The sequence below is a fragment of the Scardinius erythrophthalmus genome (assembly GCF_964197995.2).
Source record: "Scardinius erythrophthalmus genome assembly, chromosome: 8".
NCBI lineage: Eukaryota > Metazoa > Chordata > Actinopteri > Cypriniformes > Leuciscidae > Scardinius > Scardinius erythrophthalmus.
The window spans coordinates 6,657,472-6,673,474 of NC_138228.1; the positions used below are offsets into that span (position 1 = coordinate 6,657,472).

Here is a 16,003-nt window from a genome sequence, read left to right on the forward strand (position 1 = left end):
AAAATATTTATATGTAAGCCTAAAAGTCATGATATGTCATGATTCATGATTTGGCATGTATGGCATCCACATAAGTTCTGTCCATGTTTAATTACAAAAAGTGATTGTATAAAAGTTTGCAAATAACAAAAAATGTAACTTAAATGACTGACAGCTAAATGCAAACTTGATGATGGGAAGGAAGTTGATGGAAATTAGTTTAGACCACTAAAATGCATCATGACTTAGGAGAAGTGAAATTAAGAAATCGTTTATTTTTAACTTAAATGACTGACAGCTAAATGCAAACTTGATGATGGGAAGAAAGTTTAATTAATTTCTCACCCTCATGTCGTTTCAAACCTGTAAGACTTTAGTTCATCTTCAGAACACAAATGAAGATCTTTTTGATGAATTCTGGGAGTTTTCTGTCCCTCCATTGACAGCTACGCAACCACTTTTACACTTCAAAAAGTTCATAAAGAGATCATAAACTAATCCATATGAATTGAGCGGTTTAGTCCAAATTTTCTTAAGTCCAAATGAACCCTTTAAGGTTTTATTTGCCATTGACGGTTCCATAAAAAAAAAAAAAAACCTTTTACATCAATGGAACGTTTCCATTCCACAAAAGGTTCTTTATAGTTGAAAAAGGATCAATAGAACTTAATTCTTTTTTTTTTCTATCCTTTTTCTTTCTTTGGTAACACTTTATTTCGATAGTCTACTTTAGACATTCTACTAACTATAAGTAACTTTGCAACTACGTGTCTACTAACTCTCATTAGAGTATAAGTAGACTGGTGTTAGGATTCGGGTTGACATGTAGTTGCAAAGTTCCTGATAGTCAGTAGAATGTCTATTGGGGAGCATCAAAATAAAGTGTTAGCAGATATTAAGCAGACAGTCTACTAATACTAATGAAACTTAGTCGACATGTAGTTGCAATATAGTCAGTAGAATGTCTAAAGAGGACCATTAAAGTGTTACGCTTTTTAATAGATTCTACTTTTTTCTTTTTGTGACTACTGTACATTGAGTTGTTTTTAAACTGACATGCGTAATGATAGACCAGGGCTGACTGGTGTAAAGGGGCGGAGTCCCAGTCGGCATCTGGCGTCTGTAAGTAAGAGGCTGAAAAGTGTCTCAGCTCTGCTTCCCGGTTCTCTCGACATGCTTGTGTCTGCATTTGGCCCGTCCCCCGTCTCCTAATGACGGCATCCCGACGCCTGACACCCCAAACCTACCATTCCATCTGCGTGCTTAGCATTTCCCCTCAATACTTAGCGGCACTATTTCAGTCACAGGGATTCCCAACTGTGACTGTTCCTCTATTGCGCTCTGTAGTTCTCTTCCCTTTGTTAACTAGGGCATGATTAGACGATCTGTCACTGATATCTTTCAGTTGTTCTAGCACCATCCGTTTTAAGCATTTAAGTGACATTTTAAGGACCGGTTTTAACACCGATTTGAACATCTTCTTTAACAACTGACATAAAAATCTGTCTCTCTTCAAGCTTTGATTGGAAATACTGTTTTGGGAGAAGGCTTTGTTATGCATAAGGTCAATAAATATTGTCGCTTATGTTAGGAGGTGATTGTCACTCAACCAGTATTAACTCTATTCACTTAAGGTGTTGTAACGTGAGCCGAGTGCCGGCAGTGCCAGTTGCACTTTAGGAGTATTTAGTTTCAAATAATGACCTTTATTGGACTACACTATGGTGTCTTGCAACTCAAAATGATATTTTATAAAATGTTTCAGTATCTCTTTTCTTGTGGGACTGTAACAACACAAGCAAGGCAAGTTTATTTAAATATTTCATTCATAGAGGTAATTCACCTTACATAGCCATGCAAAAAAAAAAAAAAAAAAAAAATATATATATATATATATATACATACATATTAATAAAAAAAACTTAAATTATAATTCATAATAATAATATATTAAATGTCATATAATGATTATTTACTATAATTTACTATAATTATAATTATATAATTACATTTTAAATTATTTATAATAATAATTATAATTTTTAAATAGTTTATTATAATAATTATAATAATAATTTGGATAATTTAATCATCGACATCGAGGGGGATAAAAAATATTTAAATATTTACTTAATTTTTCGGATAGTGGTAGTTCAAAGTTAAAAAAAAAATATTTTAAATTTAGTTTGCCTGTAATAATAATAATAATAATAATATAAATAAAATAAAGATTTATTTATTTATTTTCCTATTATTTTTCAATTAATTATTTATGAATTATTAATAAAATAAAATTAATAATTCTTTATAATTTCATTTATTCATAAATATCCCCCATTCAAATATTTAGGGTAGTGGATGGTCGATTATTGTTTTCCAAAGTTCTTAAACTTTTACATTTAGTCCCACCAACACCGAATATTTAATTATTTTGTTGTTTGTAAGTCTTTTGTATCATAAACTAAACTCTTGCTCTGCCTCTAAACAGTGTGAACAATATTCAGCTTTTGGTTCCAGTTTGAAAATGCTTTTATTTTTATAACACTCCCTGTTAGCTGTTTTTTATTTATTTATTTTTTATTCTTGCGCTATAAAATGTGATCAGTAACTTGAAAAAAGTGAGGAAACCCATTGCCTTAAAATTATGAATAAATAAACTTCATGCGTAATAAAAAAATTAAGTTATGTGGAATTGTCAAGTTCACATAACTTAATTTTTTTCATTACACATGAAGTTTATTTACTCAATTTTAGGGCAACGGTTTCCTCACTTTTTTAAGTAAGTCAACTGATCACTTTTTACAGTGAATGCTTTCAATTAGTTCTGCTGTCTTAATCATTTAAGCTTAGAAAGATTAGCATTGTTGAAAATTCCAGTTTAAGTAGTGTAATTCATGTTTAAGTAAGCACCAGTACTGAAACTATGGCCCCGTTTGCAGCTGTAGACGAGGGAGACACGTACACATTTACACCTGGTGTTTTAATCCGTCTCTTTTGTCCACTTTCAACCCCACAAGGGTCTATGGGTGGGTAAATGTATGTTTTTTTTTTTTTCAAATCTTTCGATCTAATGGACAAAATAAGCTCATGCAGTGAACATATGAACGTGCCCGAAGATGATGGAAAAACACACGGAGAACAGCAGCTTTCGTTTCTGCTCTGACAGCCTCAAGACCTCGCCGAACCCTGTGTGTGTGTTAGAAATCAAGAATGGTGAGAGAACATTGTGCTTGGTACCAAGCAAAATGTCAGGGTCAAAAACCTGGGTCTTCAGCCAACAAAGTTTAAATCTCGCTTCCCATAATGTTTATGCATTAGGTCAGTAGGCAGAGAGTAGGCGTCTTTTGTGGCTGTTTCGAACGCATTCGAACACATGAGCGTTTACACGTCGAAAGCAATCCGGTTGAATGCGTTTTCAACTCTGGAAGTGGTCGAAAGTGGACAAGCTCAAAACCCCGTTTACACCTGTATTTAGTGTCGTCCAATTGTGATCCAATCGACCAAAACGATAATACCAGGTGTAACAGGGCCTAAGGTTAGCAAGTATTCTTGTGGTTTCCCTTTAGTCTTTGTAATGATTATCAAGGGCAGTGCTGTCTACCGCCCCTCTGTCTCTCTCTCTCTCTCTCTCTCTCTCTCTCTCTCTCTCTCTCTCTCTCTGCTTCTCGTACTATGTGAGCGTGAGGGGAGGAGCAGTGATTAAGCCAGAGGGAGGCTTTACTACACCAGCGTGTCAGATACACACTCAGTCTCAGACAGAGCGGGTGTGTGAGCACTGTCCTACCAATCCCACATCCAGACCTATAAACAGCTGATACTGGCAGTCTCAAAGCTGGATCTATTGACAATCCCTAAGGACTCTGATTTCCATTGGGATTTCTTTTTTTCTTGTGAGGAACGTGCTTGAAAACTGTGTCTGAAGAGAGTAAGTAGTCAGCACTATTGCTTCAGTGGCTTTAACCGGTTGCTGTTAATGATTGATTCGTGTCTGCGGGAAGTGTTTGGTTAGTGTGCAAATGAAAGGGTTTTATAGCGCCGCACTCCTGTTAGACGCTCCAGGCGAGTGGCGTTGCTGCACGGGGGTTTGTTATTGCAAGGGGCTGCTGGGACGGGACGGGAGGGATTGAGGGGGAGGGTGTGTGCTGACACAAGACAATCCCTCTACTGTAAGACCTTATCTGCAAGGTGATAGCCTGTTGTGGCGGATCACAGGACAGCAAGCTCAGTCTGCTTCTGTTTGCATGGGTGCCTCAAGTGCCTCAGTTTGTTTGGGTTTGGTTTCAAGCAATCAGTTTTGCAGGGTGTGTTGCAGTTTGGTTTGGCCGGTACGTACGAGCTCTTTGGGGCTCTTGGAAAAGCTTAAAGCTCTGTCTCTTGATCTGTGGAGTTTGTATCTTTGCACACACTCTCTGCCAGCGGACGGGAGCGTATATGTGGCAGGCGGTGGTGTCGGCGCGGGGGAACTTTCCATGAACTCAGAACTTTGCAAGTGAAGGGAAAAATTGGAAAGTGAGAAGTGTGAGGTTGTCCATTAAAAGCTCATGTGGTTTTGGCATCTTTAGAGATCTGTGATTTGGTCAAGGGCATGTAGGGGAGTGAACACTGCAGGTGTTTGTCAGGAAATGCAAACTTATAGCCTGTTTAGTCATTCATAGATTAGTGACTATCAATGTATTACCACCCTAAGCCTCCCACAGAAGTGAATATGAAACCATTTCAATGAAATATGGTCTTTTTTTGACACGTGGGTTGGTTTTCTCAGAAAAAAAGTATTTAGGGTGGAATATTAATTTGAAATACTGAAACTGAAATTAAACCAATGCCCTCATGAAAAAAAAAGCCTTTACTTATTATGGAAATAACCTACTTTAAAATTAAATGAATATATATTATAGTTTAAATTTATATTAAGTGCAATAAGCTGAATTTTGGAGTGCATTCTGGACTCAACACATCAAAATAAGTGTACTTTTATAAAGCGTGACAAAAGATTATTAAACTGTAATGATTTAAAATGTACTTTAAAGTAAAACTTAAAATTTTACATTGTTATAAAGTATTATTATTCAACGTGTTAAGAAACATGAAAGAGTACTCTCTTTAAGTACAATTAAGTGGCATTTTATTTCATTAATATTATATTATCTTTAAGTACAGTTTTGTTTAAAACATACTTTTAAGACGTGACGTACACTGCAAGTGCTCATTCAATACAATTAAGAGCACTTCTTTTTCTCAAGGGTAGTTCAAAACATTTTCATCCTAATGTCCTTCCTAGCCTGTATGACTTTCTTTATTCTGTAGAACACAAGAAGATATTAAGAAAAAATGTTTCAGTGTTTAAAAAAAAAATGTCAATGGGGTCCAACCTTGTTATTTTGGACCCCATTGACTTTCATTGTATGGACAAAACTGTTAAAACATTCTTCAAATTATCTTCTTTTGTGTTCCACAGAAGGAGGAAGGTCATAGAGGTTTCGAACAGTTTTGGTTTGCGCTTTAATATAAAGACCCCAGCATTGGTCGTCATGGATGACCATATTTGCATTCATGTGAGCATGTGCAATCAGTGCAAATCTGCACATTACACTCATGTCCAATGAGAGATTTCTTTTCTTTTTAGCCAGCAGCTTGTTGGACAGCTGCACATGGAAGATAACCACTCCAGTCTGAGAATTGAAGGGAACGGTAACAAACGCAGCAATTTTAGCCATCTTCAAAGAGCTGAAAGTTCATGCCTTTACAATCTAGACCTACTTCTCTGTGAAGACTTGGAGGGAATGGTAATTTTTTGAAAAGTTTTTGGAAAGTTTGGAGCCTGACAGTAGAGGTGGAAAAGATGAGATGAAAGAAGAGCATCAGGGAGAGAGGGCAGGCTGCACTGTTAGCCTTTCCCCTGTGTTTTTCTTTGCTCTGATCCATAAAGACAGTAGCTGGCAATAGCATTCTGGCTACAGGAGCCTTGACAATGGTCGGCCTGTGTGAGGCTGTCAGAACGTGTTTGGTTAGTTGGTAAAAACCGGTGCCTGTTATATCAATAGTGCACAGCTTGACTGCAGCTCCTGTCACACACAATACAACACCATAAACTACTAGACAACAGGCAAAGTTACTACAAGTCAGGGAGGGCATATAAGTCTTAGACAAAGTTATCCCTGCTGAAGAAAAAGATGAAACCAGTCTAAACTGGTTTTAGGTGGTCTTTTAGCTGGTATTTGGCTAATTTGGCTGAAAATCTTTCTCAAAACCCCAAATTACTCAAAAGACAGTTTGGGGGGCCAAACTGAGGGGCAAAGTAAGTCAGGGAGTGCATTTGAATGGGTATTTGGACAAGTTATCTGGCCCTTCTGAAACATATAGACATTTAAATAACTGCTTTAAACATTTTAAGCTGGTTTGCTGGTCTCACTTGATCTCCTAGGAGCAAATAAGAATAAGATGATGCACAGAAAAAAGAACCTACTGACTTTGTAGCATTAACCTGTTACATATTATGTCAAGGCAGGCTGTATCTCTTCGTAGTATCTTTACAGAATATAAAGCTCCCCATTCTCTGGCCTCTACGCACCACCTGTTTCTCATCCCAGTCATCAGATCCCAAGGCTATTTTTCCAGCTTTAGCTTCGATTCCTCCTGCTTGGCTGGCTACTATATACCTGCCTCTGCATGTGTATGTGTGAGTGTAAGAGATTTTTAACGTGGATGGATTAAAGAACTGGGTCAGTTATCGGCTCTGGTTGTAGAATCAAGGAATGTAAATAAGCACTAGTCTTATTTGCTTTTAGATTCTTCTGGCAGGAGCGCAAACTGAGTGTTGCAACTCACTCTTGAGGGACAGACACAATAACACACAAACGCAATGTCTGACAGTTATAATGATGCTAAGAATGATGCTGTATGATTGTGCCATAACCGGCTGAAAAAAAAAAAGAAAATAGCTGAAGCTGGTTTGCTGGTCTTTGTTGGTCTCCCAGCCTGCAGGCTCATCTGTTGGCTGGTTTTAAAGAGGTTTTGGGCAACTAATCAGCCTGGGAAAACTAGCTGGCCACCCAAATGAAACCAGCTAAGACCAGCAAATCAACTTCGGCTGATTTATTATTTTTATTTTATTCAGCAGGGACAGTTGAATGAGTGTGCAATAACCTTAAGTTGGTTTGCTGGTCTTAGCTGGTCTCTCAGCCTGGTCAGGTTCGCCTGTTGGCTGGTTGTTTGATTACTTTTCTACTGGTCATACCAGTTGGCTACCCAGTTAAACTAGCTCCAGCTTTAACCAATTAAGACCAGCTTAAACTTGTTAACTGTTGTGTGAAGCAGTGTTTTTTCAGCAGGGGTGACCATTTCCTTTCCATGATGGTTTTTTGGCTGGTTTTAGAGGCGTTTGGGAACTCTTTAGCTGATCAGTCTGTAAGACCAGTTTAGCTAAACACCAGTCTGGCCATCTTAAACCCGCAAACCAGCTTAGCCTGGTTTATCAGTTTTTTTAAAAACATCTTTTTGGTTTTGCTGATCTTATATGGTCTCCCAAGCTGGATTTAGGCCACATTTACACATAGCCGGGTATTTAGAGAAACGAATATTTCTCCCACTCCGTTTTCAAAAATAACATCGTGCACACAACATCGTTTTCAAAAAAAGTTGTCGTTTACATCAACCCGCATAAATACAATGGACGGCAGTGTAGGGAGAAGGATAAAGCCATGCAAGCCAATCAGAATCCTCAAAATCGACAACAACAAATAGCTCGAGCGACTTCCTGTTCCTTTTAAAACAACAGACATGGCGCGAGGTTTGTTCGTGTGGACAGACAGCGAAGCAAATGCAAACAGGCCAAAAGCGTTTGCAAAAAAGTAAAAATGAGTACCACTTTAACAGCATCCATGATCAAATAGTTGCCAAACAAACTCTAAACATAGGGCGCTCACATGACGTAAGCATTTTCTGGCGCATAATGTGACGTTTGAGAACCTAAAACCCCGTTTCTCCCAGTTGACACGGTAACACATAACCGGCGTTTTCAGAAATCTCCACTTTGGCCGGAGTTTTTAGAAATAATCGTTTTCTGGGATAAAAACGGCGTTTTCGTGTAAATGACAGGCCAAAACGCAGGGAAATATCTGCGTTTTCCCATCGTGTAAACGGGGCCTTAGAGGGGTATAGTGCAATTTGTTTTCAGCTGGTCAGTCTGTAAGACCAGTTTGCTGCGTGGCAAGGCTGCTTTTGCTGATCTTATATGGTCTCCCAAGCTGGTTTTAAAGTGTTTTTTGCACTTTTCAGCTGGTCAAGTCTGTAAGACCAGCTTAAACCAGCAAAGACCAGAGAGCTGTATGATTGTGCTAAACATCTTAGGCTGTTTTTTTTTTAAACCTTTTAAGCATTGAGAGCTGTATGATTGTGCTATCCCTGCAGAAAAAAAACATCTTAAACCAGACGTAGCTGCTTTTCTGGTTTTAGGTGGCCCCCCAAACTGTCTTTTGAGTACTTTGGGGTTTTGAGAAAAAATTTCAGCCAAATTAGCCAAACACCAGCTAAAAGACCACCTAAAATCAGTTTAGACTGGTTTCATCTTTTTCTTCAGCAGGGATAACATGCATAACCCACTGAAATAACTAATAAACGCATGATGTGTGGGTGACAGATAGTGGGAACGAGCGTCAGAAGCTCTGATAGGGTTCATGTGTTTGAGTCTTGTAAAACAAGCAGTACTTGAGGCCTGGGGGGAGATCAGCCACTGTGTTTTTACTCACTGCTGGGAAGTCTTTAAACATGCGTCTTTAAGGGACGTCACAAGCCTTCCCTCTGGTTTTCCCAGTCATGCTCTCTCTCCCTCCCAAGGGCTTTTACGTGGGAACTTGTTCTGGAGCTGGAAACTGACCAAAAGTTAGCATTTGCCTGCTTGTCTCTCAGTGGCTTCTGACCCTGATAAGAGAGAGCGAGCTGGAAAGAAACAGAAAGAAATCCCATCAGCAGAGGGAGCTTTTTAGTATGACACAATATTTGATTTTTAAGTGCTCAGTCTTTTGGAGTTTTAATGGTTGTTCACAGGCACATTTGAAGGGGGCAAGAATGTCTGTTTTCTTAGTCTGCTGCTGCTGCTGTCACACACACACACACACACTTTGACACCTTCTGTCTCACACCTGTTCCTCTTGCGTGTCTGCGTTTCATGTATTATGCAGGTCTATTTTAAACAGACCGGGACATTGAAGCGTGTCCGTGACTCTTACACTATTGAGAATGTGGTATGTGTGTGCGAATCATGTGTATTAGTTTGCATGTGTAGTTAAAATGCCATTCGTTAGTTAGTCCAGTTGATTAATGGACTTTAGCCTAGTCGTAACCCCACTGAGGACACTGACACATACATAGACGACCTGTGATCTGATATCTTCTCAGAGCATTCCAGATTGTGGCCTTTACTCAACTAATGGCTTCTCATACCTTACCCTGACCATGCAGAGATTCACACCACAACTGTTCTGCTCCACTTCAGCAAACCGTTTATTGTGCTACCTCTGATACCTGATCTGAGCCGACAGGTTTATTTTGGAGATATTTAATGATTTAAAGCCACCGTAACCTTGCTCGTATGTATGCTGATCATGTGACTGAGAGGGAGTAAAGGGATGACCGGAACTGTAGCGTTTAATATTTGCTGAGTGCAAGTTAGGACGCCTGCATGCTAAAGTTTACATTCCATTAGATAACACTGCAAATACATTGATTTCAGAGATATTGTACAGAGAGCAATGTTTCTCAACCTTTTTACTCTTGTTGCCCAGCACAACATTCAAATATACAATATTCGTTCTTCAAGGTGCAATTTCATTTACCATTGTTCAGCAAATTTGTCTGTGATCGAAATCAAAGTTGTAAGATTTCCCAAACCAAATTTTGGCAACAGGTTCAAGTTAAACACACGGATTTGCCACGTTGACCAACAGAAAGCTGTTTCGTTTGAAAGTGACTTCTGTTTTTTTTTTTGCTTGCACAATTTTGCTAAAGGTTTTCTAATGTGACTGCGCACAGTTTCACTTATGTGACTGACAATTTTCCTATATTAATAATAATTTATGAATGTAATCACTTAAATGAATAAGTCCTTCTGTGTTGGAAGTGAGGCCCCCATGTGGGCCCTGGGCCCCTGGTTGAGACATAGAGGAAAAAGTTGTGCTTTTCAAAACCCATATGGCCACAAAAGAGTCCAGCAATGCCCCATTGTCACATTTTTTTAAGGCAGCCATTCACCATTTTTCTACCTATGCAGAAGCTTGAGCGTGTGTGTGTGTGTGTGTGTGTGTGTGTGTGTGTGTGTGTGTAACTGTACAGTATGTGAAGGGAAGCCAACTGGAACAATGTGCTTTAAACCAACAACAGCCTGAAAGCTTCCTGCATGAAAAGTGCACTGCAGTCCAGGCATCCCTAACTTGTGCTTGTATAGAAAGAAGCGAGAGAGGTAGAGAGAGAGGTAGGATATGCTTGCTGTTTGAATGATTTATTAAAGTGGATCAAAGATGTGGCATGTTTATAGAGGCCGAGGTCCTGTACTTGTGCTTTAGATGTCGACGAACAGCTTTATTCGTTCTGTTGCAGCGATGACAGCATTTTGGCCTCTTCTGCTGATACAATGGGTACAATATTGGATAGGTAATCATATTGGATATACTGTCATCATGAACAGGCATGGTTTTGCATGTTTATATTATATTGTTTATAATTGCATCCTTATAATTTCACTAATGTGACTCCACCTTTAGATTAATTTAATATATCGATAATCATTTAATAATTGAAATCTTTTCTTAAGTTTTAATTTTAAGTTTAATTGAATAGTTTTTTTTATTATCATTATTAAATTTTATACATTCAGTCTAGGGGTGGGCGATATACTGGTAGACACGATTAACCGGTAGAAATTGTCAATAGGTAGAGATTTTGACTATCGTCTCTGTCACGGTTACGTGGCTCACGTGACGTTGCTGTGCTTCGCAGTCACGAAAGCTTATCGTTTGCATGCGTTTTTTAAGTATTGTGGTTTAAAAACAAGATTTTAAACCATTGAAGGGCAGTAAGCAACAAAATAACTCATTTCGCTATCTGTCAGAGATTGTTTCTCAGTGCTATCTGAGAGACGTGCACACATGAAGCCACTGCTCATAAAGCTCTTAAGAACTGACCTGAATGTTTATTGCTGACTAATTGGACTTGAATGCTTAAATACGCATACTTATTTGTCAAAGTGACCATGTCTTTGCAAGTAAACACAGTAATTTATGCCTTAAGTGAACGTAAACAGTTGAGAAAGAAAACACACAAGTATATTGGATCGGTCTTAAAGTGACAGCATCCAAATTTATTTTGGTACTCAAACAACAAGAAAGAGAAAAACTTAATAAGAATAAATGCATATTTAATTGAATCACTTTATACAATTTATGTAGTATATATATCAACATACAGTTTTTTTAGACCATGACAGCTTTCATTTCTAGGTTAGCAAATTTGTATGTCTCATTTCTTTTCATCCATTCAGGTGTAGGTCTTCTAGCCTTATTATAGCCTTATTTTCTATATAATCAAACTGTTGGTTGATGGTGTTTTCCAAATTCCTCAAGTCTGAAAGCCCTTTTTTTCTGTGTTTTTGAACATTTTCTGCATCATCCACTGCTAAGAGCTCAGTGCTGCTTCAAAGAGCTGTAGAGAGATGGGCCTTTATCCTGCTATCAGGACTGTAATATGAGTGAGATCAAAGCATGCGTACTTATATGTCTGGCAGCTGAAAATGTCTCTCATGTCTGTTGAAAAACATTCTGCTAAGATTTTAATTTCCCTTTTGATGTTGCATGTTCTGCTGAAAAGGATCGGTTGTACTGTACCCAGCTTAATTTTGGGATCGAAGCAACGAAAAGCTCTATATCTTCTGAAAATGATCCAAATTTGTCTGATTTTCAGATTAACCTAGAAATGAGAGTGATAACAACAGGCTACGACTGGTCCTCAGTACAATCTCAACACACATCAAGATTTATGTCTGGTTCCTGGCAATCTGAAGTGTTGGATCAACTCCTCTGGATCTTAAACAAAAATGACCAGCCATGTGAATCAGGTTGAGTTGTCAATTGGCACAGAAACACCAGATTCATTTGCCTGTAACGCGTAATTTCATTATCATCTTCCATCCCATCAGTTCTGCCCTGCATAACCTGAGCTGGGTGGTGCAATCACTATTGAATTACAAACTCAGTCACACCTCAAAGGTGAAACTAGAACATGTATTTTGGTACTTCCTTTCATAAAAAGCCCTTCATTTAGTATTTTGCTTCCTCACACCTTTCCACCATGATATGCTCATGAAAAGCGTTTCCTTTAAGCGGATTGTAAAAGAGGTGGTGTTGGAACTTGTTGTTTCATACTGGATTAACTGGACTTTCATCACGTCTCAACTTGGGCTGTGGTAAATCTTTCTGAACACCTACCCACCAATTAGACATCAATGTTTTGTAAATTGCCATCTGAGGGACCGTTTACACAACACCGTCTTCAACTAAAAACTTTAAACTTTGTATAACTTTTGGCCATTCATTTACACAACAACAGCATTTTTGGGGTCTGAAAATGGAAACTTTTGAATACGGATTTAAAAGTGAAAATTTTGTGCAATTCTGCTGTCACTTTAAGACCTGATGCGCCAATCCATTATACTGTTCCATTATACACATGCGTTTTCTTTCTCAATTGTTTACGTTCACTTAAAACATAACTGGCTGTGTTTTGTGTGTATTTGACTGTTTAAGCGCAATAATCAGTGAAAAAGAACTCAATTTAGAGGTGGCTTTATGTGCGCACACTTTGGGTGTGAGCACAAAATATGTAGAAATTATGCACAATTCGCTCAATCCCACACCGAAATTCAAGCCCTAGAACACCAACAATATTCATTCGGAGCAAATGAACCGAGTGAGTGAAGGGAGGCAGGTTTGTGTGTTGACTTGCTGTCAGAGAGATGAGAGAGCGAGAAAGCACAGCTGGCAACGTGTAGTCTATCTATTCTGTGGAAAATGAGTATTGGAAGCGTTTCAGTATCGATATGTGACATAAAATTTATATTTTTGACAACACCACATTGGACTTAGTTAACTATTTCAGATGTCTTTTTAAAAGACTATAATTGAAAAAGGTATATATTATATATAAAATTCAACCAGCCAAAGTGGCTAGTAGGAGTGACCATAGATATCATATAAAGGCTAGATGTCTCGTCCGCGCTGCTGGCCAATGGAGGTCGACGTCCGCACACGGCGGCCATCTTACCACAGGCTGCTCGCTCACTCGTAACATGGTGCATGTACTTTTAAATAACCATAACTTGCTCAATTTTCTACCGATTTTCAAACGGTTTGGTTTGTTATAAACGTCAGAGATGTAGCTATGACACTGCATACATATGAATAATTATACAAATGGACTTCCATATGAAAGAATTATAGCCACGTTAATGACGTTTGTAAGAAACCAAACCGTCAAGATTTCAGCGAGATAAGAGTATTTGTGTGCGTGCTGATCACTCACCTTAATTCACAGAGCCCTGTGGTAAGATGGCCGCCGGTGATGCCGGAAGTGACTCCACCTTAAGACATCTAGCCTTTATATGATATCTATGGGAGTGACTGCGTTACACGCCACTGCTGAAATTCACTGACCCGCATTTGGTGGGTTGGTGGGTGTTAATGTCATGCCCTGGAGCTCCATTAAAGTCTCTGTGTAAACTACAAAAACGCGAATTCGTGAAAACGGTGACGTCATGCACTTACGCGTTCAGTCTATAGGCATGCGCGAGTAATTGACAACCAAAACAACAATGGCGGACTACAGGACTGTGTTTGTGCTGCTCAAGATACTGAGTTTATTAACGCTTATCCAGCAAAGTGTAGATTTACCGCAGCACTAAAACGACCAGCAGAGACGCATTTTTTACATACAGCAAATTCTAACATGGCCAACTACACAACTCTGGGTGAAAAGGGATTGTTTTGCCAACGTAGACGTCTATATACGAAAAACATGAAGGAAAAACCTTTCCAATTTTAAGTACATCATTGTCGTGTAAACACCCTGATCCACTGCAAATTTCTTATTGGGGAGTAGTAGTTAGTAAATTGGGTAAGTAAGTAGTTAGTAAATTGGGCTGTAAAGCTACCTTAATTCAGTCTCCGTAATAAGTAAAAGCACTTATTTTTCAGAAGGGGAGGTAACATTCTTATGGATGTCTATCTCTAATTGGTATCTCTAATTAATGTTTCCTCACACAGACACGTAAATCATATATTTTTCAAGAGGTTAGCATTATGCTAGTGAGCTGCCAATTTGATTGACATGACCCATGTCGGCCCTATTAATTATGGGTCAGCCCGTCCTCCAGGGTCACAGCCCGTCGTCTAGGACTTAAATGTGCGTGGAGTGGAATTTACTCAAAATATCTTATAGTTGTGAGGGATTGTTTGGATCACAGGAATGATTGAAATGCCGCTGCCTGGGTGACATTGCGCTCTTTGGCCCTAGAATGAGCGTGTTTCATTGAGCCGCCTGCAATGAGATCACCCACCAGTCAGTGTTTGCACGGGGCAGGCTTTAGTTACGGCAGAGTAAAACCCCAAATGACCCTCAGGTTTCTTTTGTAACAGCGTGAGCACTGCATGAATAAATTCCCGCTACCAGTGAATCAAGAGCTCCTGCTAATAGTCAAAATGCTGATCCAATTGCAAAGTGCTGCTGATAGATTTTGCATGCATGGTTTTGAGAGATTTAATCTCAGTAATGGGTATTTGAAGTTTGCTGTCTAAAGCAGAGTGCATTTCATCTCATCGACAAGAGCTCTTGTCAGGCAGAGCACAGACTGACTGCAGTGTTGGGACTCACAGCCATAGAAACGGCTTGCCGCAGTCTTTCCGCCTCAACTCTGTTGGGGGATTATGTCATGCATTCAATCGTTTGGATGCTTTTGGGTTGCTTCCAAACAAAGGGCAGTAATTAATGGTAATCAATCTTTGATTAACAGTAAAGGGTTATCTAGCTGCATGTGGAAAGCCCACATAAAATGCTTTTTAGATTCAGATCAGCCATCAGATTCAGCAAAATGTGAAAATAGAGATCGAAGAGATGAGTGTGCTCTGATGCACGTAGAAAAGTGTAGACCATCACTTAGATAAAGCTCAGGATTCCAGGTTTAGTGTTTTTATTTTTTATTTTTATTTTTATACATTTAGTTGATTTTAGTGATCAGGTGAACCTGAAGTAGCCTATTTTATTTTATTTTATTTTATTTTATTTTATTTTTTAAACATTTTTTATTATTATTTTTTATTATATCACACACACACACACACACACACACACACACACACACACACACACACACACACACACACACACACACACACACACATATATATATATCATAATCATATCAAACATGTTAAGTATTGTTGAAGAGCAAGTATGGCCATGGGTCTTTAGTCGCTGGAGCTTTTAACACCCACTTGCTGAGAGACGTGTCTGTGCACACTGACTCCCTCTGACTGAATGACTAATCAAGCTCACGACTGTGACTAGCACTAATACTATAAGAGTGAAGATATTAGAAATAGTTTTTACTGACTGCTATGGAGTTAGAGCTCCATCTGTTAGGAGGGTTAAGGAGGCACTGGCAGGAATCTGACTTGCTGTGAAAGACAGTTTGAGTGATGGTAGAGATATTGACGGCCATTAGGAGGGGCCGAGAGCTCTAAGGCCCCCTCACACACACCACACTATTGGCCCTTTGATGTGATTGATGGGTGTAGCACACTTACCAGCACCCTAAACATCTGTCTTATGCATGTTAAGTCCCAGGAATGTAGGCATTTTCTCCGCGCTACAGCATCTATAGCAGAAAACATACAATGAAAGAAAACCACCAGCATGCTTTGTTAGAATCATCAGTTGTAGGTCTGTATCCACAAAGTAATAACAAAGCATGGGATAAAAAGAA

The 16,003-nt window shown here is 38.8% G+C and overlaps 1 protein-coding gene across 1 annotated transcript in view; it reads left to right on the forward strand.

Moving 5' to 3' along the window:
- The first annotated feature begins 3,714 nt into the window (after positions 1-3,714).
- Positions 3,715-16,003, forward strand: part of sema4ba (sema domain, immunoglobulin domain (Ig), transmembrane domain (TM) and short cytoplasmic domain, (semaphorin) 4Ba) — a 63,704-nt gene continuing 51,415 nt past the window's right edge. The window contains exon 1 of the mRNA XM_081373167.1: positions 3,715-3,904. The gene's annotated coding sequence lies outside the window, so the exon portion shown is untranslated. The remainder of the gene's footprint in view (positions 3,905-16,003) is intronic.